At 35.2% G+C, this 4,747-nt stretch overlaps 1 long non-coding RNA gene across 1 annotated transcript; it reads right to left on the reverse strand.

Annotated features, from left to right (window-relative positions):
• Positions 1–3,924: 3,924 nt before the first annotated feature.
• On the reverse strand, positions 3,925–4,505 carry LOC121939093. The gene is made up of 3 exons (XR_006105402.1): positions 4,435–4,505; positions 4,193–4,288; positions 3,925–4,098 (listed from the first exon to the last, which is right to left on the reverse strand). It is a non-coding gene; the product is annotated as an uncharacterized LOC121939093 (long non-coding RNA).
• Between the last annotated feature and the right edge of the window lie 242 nt (positions 4,506–4,747).

The raw sequence follows: 4,747 nt of genomic DNA on the forward strand, positions 1-4,747 counted from the left end.
ATTATGGTGTTTTTTGGCTATATTTGCACATTTTAATGCTATGGCGTGTCCCAGCACGTTATTTTAAACTGTTTTGAGGTGTTTTGAGCTGTTTCTAGGAGATGTCATATTTTGACATTTTTACCATACTATAGCCTTGCTTCTTTGGTTATTTTTCAACAATGCTTCATTATGTTGTTTTTTGGCTATATTTGCACATTTTAATGCTATGGCATGTCCAAGCACACTATTTTAAACTGTTTTGAGCTGTTTTGAGCTGTTTTTAGGAGATGTCATATTTTGACATTTTTGCCATACTATGGCCTTGCTTCTTTGGTCATTTTTCGACATGCTTCATTATGTTGTTTTTTGGCCACATTTACAAGTTTTAATGCTATTGCATGTCCCAGCACACTATTTTAAACTGTTTTGAGGTTTTTTGAGCTGTTTTTGGGACATGTCATATTTTGACATTTTTGCCATACTATAGCCTTGCTTCTTTGGTCATTTTTCGACATGCTTAATTATGGTGTTTTTTGGCTATATTTGAACATTTTAATGCCATGGCATGTCCCAGCACAGTATTTCGAACTGGTTTGAGGTGTTTGGAGCTGTTTTTAGGAGATGTCAAATTTTGACATTTTTGCCATACTATAGCCTTGCTTCTTTGGTCATTTTTCAACATGCTATATTATGGCATTTTGGTACTTTTTTTGCACGTTTTAATGCTGCGGCGTGTCTCAGCACGCTACTTTAAACTGTTTGGAGCTGTTTTGAGCTGCTTTTAGGACTTGTCAAATTTTGACATTTTTGCCATACTATAGCCTTGCTTCTTTGGTCATTTTTCGACATGCTTCATTATGTTGTTTTTTGGCCATATTTGCACATTTTAATGCTATGGCGTGTCCCAGCACACCATTTTAAACTGTTTGGAGCTGTTTTGAGCTGTTTTTAGGAGATGTCATATTTTGACATTTTTGCCATACTATAGCCTTGCTTCTTTGGTCATTTTTCGACATGCTTAATTATGGTGCTTTTTGGCCATATTTACAAGTTTTAATGGTATGGCGTGTCCCAGCACGTTATTTCAAACCGGTTTGAGGTGTTTTGAGCTGTTTTTGGGACATGTCATTTTTGGGACATATCAAATTTTGACATTTTTGCCATACTATAGCCTTGCTTCTTTGGTCATTTTTCGACATGCTTAATTATGGTGTTTTTTGGCCATATATTGAACATTTTAATGCTATGGCGTGTCCCAGCACAGTATTTCGAACTGTTTTGAGGTGTTTTGAGCTGTTTTTAGGAGATGTCATATTTTGACATTTTTGCCATACTATAGCCTTGCTTCTTTGGTCATTTTTCGACATGCTTCATTATGTTGTTTTTTGGCCATATTTACAAGTTTTAATGCTATTGCATTGGCATGTCCAGCACACTATTTTAAACTGTTTTGAGGTGTTTTGAGCTGTTTTTGGGACATATCAAATTTTGACATTTTTGCCATACTATAGCCTTGCTTCTTTGGTCATTTTTCGACATGCTTCATTATGTTGTTTTTTGGCCATATTTACAAGTTTTAATGCTATGGCATGTCCCAGCACACTATTTTAAACTGTTTGTAGCTGTTTTGAGTTGTTTTTAGGAGATGTCATATTTTGACATTTTTGCCATACTATAGCCTTGCTTCTTTGGTCATGTTTTGACATGTTTCATTATGTTGTTTTTTGGCCATTATTTACAAGTTTTAATGCTATGGCATGTCCCAGCACACTATTTTAAACTGTTGTTTGTAGCTGTTTTGAGTTGTTTTTAGGAGATGTCATATTTTGACATTTTTGCCATACTATAGCCTTGCTTCTTTGGTCATTTTTCGACATGCTTTATTATGGTGTTTTTTTGGCTATATTTGAACATTTTAATGCTATGGGCGTGTCCCAGCACACTATTTCGAACTGTTTTGAGCTGTTTTGAGCTGTTTTTTAGGACATGTCATATTTTGACATTTTTGCCATACTATAGCCTTGCTTCTTTGGTCATTTTTCGACATGCTTCATTATGTTGTTTTTTGGCCATATTTACAAGTTTTAATGCTATGGCATGTCCCAGCACACTATTTTAAACTGTTTGTAGCTGTTTTGAGTTGTTTTTAGGAGATGTCATATTTTGACATTTTTGCCATACTATAGCCTTGCTTCTTTGGTCATTTTTTGACATGCTTCATTATGTTGTTTTTGGCATTATTTACAAGTTTTAATGCTATGGCGTGTCTCAGCACACTATTTTAAACTGTTTTGGGGTTTTTGAGCTGTTTTTGGGACATGTCAAATTTTGACATTTTTGCCATACTATAGCCTTGCTTCTTTGGTCATTTTTTCGACATGCTTAATTATGGTGTTTTTTGGCCATTTTTGAACATTTTAATGCTATGGCGTGTCCCAGCACAGTATTTCGAACTGTTTTGAGGTGTTTTGAGCTGATTTTAGGAGATGTCATATTTTGACATTTTTGCCATACTATAGCCTTGCTTCTTTGGTCATTTTTCGACATGCTTCATTATGTTGTTTTTTGGCCATATTTACAAGTTTTAATGCTATTGCATGTCCCAGCACACTATTTTAAACTGTTTTGAGGTGTTTTGAGCTGTTTTTTGGGACATATCAAATTTTGACATTTTTGCCATACTATAGCCTTGCTTCTTTGGTCATTTTTCGACATGCTTCATTATGTTGTTTTTTGGCCATATTTACAAGTTTTAATGCTATGGCATGTCCCAGCACACTATTTTAAACTGTTTTGTAGCTGTTTTGAGTTGTTTTTTAGGAGATGTCATATTTTGACATTTTTGCCATACTATAGCCTTGCTTCTTTGGTCATGTTTTTTGACATGTTTCATTATGTTGTTTTTTGGCCATATTTACAAGTTTTAATGCTATGGCATGTCCCAGCACACTATTTTTAAACTGTTTTGTAGCTGTTTTGAGTTGTTTTTAGGAGATGTCATATTTTGACATTTTTGCCATACTATAGCCTTGCTTCTTTGGTCATTTTTCGACATGCTTTATTATGGTGTTTTTTGGCTATATTTGAACATTTTAATGCTATGGCGTGTCCCAGCACACTATTTTCGAACTGTTTTGAGCTGTTTTGAGCTGTTTTTAGGAGATGTCATATTTTGACATTTTTGCCATACTATAGCCTTGCTTCTTTGGTCATTTTTCGACATGCTTCATTATGTTGTTTTTTGGCATTATTTACAAGTTTTAATGCTATGGCGTGTCCCAGCACACTATTTTAAACTGTTTTGAGGTGTTTTGAGCTGTTTTTGGGACATATCAAATTTTGACATTTTTGCCATACTATAGCCTTGCTTCTTTGGTCATTTTTCGACATGCTTTATTATGGTGTTTTTTGACTATATTTGCACATTTTAATGCTATGGCGTGTCCAAGCATGTTATTTCGAACTGTTTTGAGGTGTTTTGAGCTTTTTTTGGGAGTTGTCATATTTTGACATTTTTGCCATACTATAGCCTTGCTTCTTTGGTCATTTTTCGACATGCTTCATTATGTTGTTTTTTGGCCATATTTACAAGTTATATTTGCACATTTTAATGCTATGGCGTGTCCCAGCACACTAATTTAAACTGGTTTGGAGTGTTTTGAGCTGTTTTTGGGACATGTCAAATTTTGACATTTTTGCCTTGCTTCTTTGGTCATTTTTCAACATGCTATATTATGGCATTTTGGGACAATTTTGCACAGTGAGTTGTCATGTCTCAGCACTATATTTGAAGCTGTTTTGAGGTGTTTTCATCTGTTTTTGGAATATGTCAAATTTTGACGTTTGTCATACTATAGCCTTGCTTTTTTGGTCATTTTTTCCACATGCTATATTATTTTGTTTTTGGTCATATTTGCATGTTTTAATGCTATTTGTCTCGGCACGCTATTTCATGCTTTTGTATGATGTTTTCAGCTTTTCTTGGGACATGTGAAATCCTGAATCATTGTATGAGCTTTGCCTGGCTTTGGATGAGATACTTATCCAAAAGTAAAAGTTGTCTGTCTTGCCCTTGTGATGCTACTTGTGGAGATGCTCATCCAGACTGCAGCATGACTAGAGTTGAGATGAGGAAACTCAAATTAGACACGAGCAATATGCAGTCAGAGAAAACTATATTACAGAAGTGATAACTCAAACATCATCTCACCAGTCATAGCAAGATGGGGATGCTGATCCTCCTCTGGACTGTTTATAGATGCCACGAAATGTATCCTCTGCTGCTTGCAGCATCATAGAAGTGTTCCTGAAATTAAAAAAAATAAATGCTTTGTCATGTTAAAATCATTAAGAAATTTAAGAGAATCCAAATATTAGTGGTATGCAAATAGACTCAGATCACAACATGTTAGTATGCACTAAAGCATTATACCAACAATAATTATGACTTACATAGCCTTCCTTGGTATATGGATCCTTAAGAGACGGGAACAGCATCACTATCTCAGGAGGATACTCTTTTCTTCTGTTTGCCTCAGTGTGGAGGCGCCTGGGAGGAGAGGTTACAAATGGTTGACAAAGTAAATTGACTTTTATATGAAAAACAGTATAATGAACAACAATACCAGTCACAGAGATACAATGTCACTTGAAAGATGCAAGTCCGCCTGTTGGAACATGTTTTTTTGCAGGCACTTTAATGTTGAACCACAGTACAGGTGGATAAAAAACCCACTCAACCACTAGCTCCAGCCTCAGACCTTAA

The sequence above is a fragment of the Plectropomus leopardus genome, unplaced genomic scaffold (genome assembly GCF_008729295.1).
Source record: "Plectropomus leopardus isolate mb unplaced genomic scaffold, YSFRI_Pleo_2.0 unplaced_scaffold4098, whole genome shotgun sequence".
Lineage (NCBI taxonomy): Eukaryota > Metazoa > Chordata > Actinopteri > Perciformes > Serranidae > Plectropomus > Plectropomus leopardus.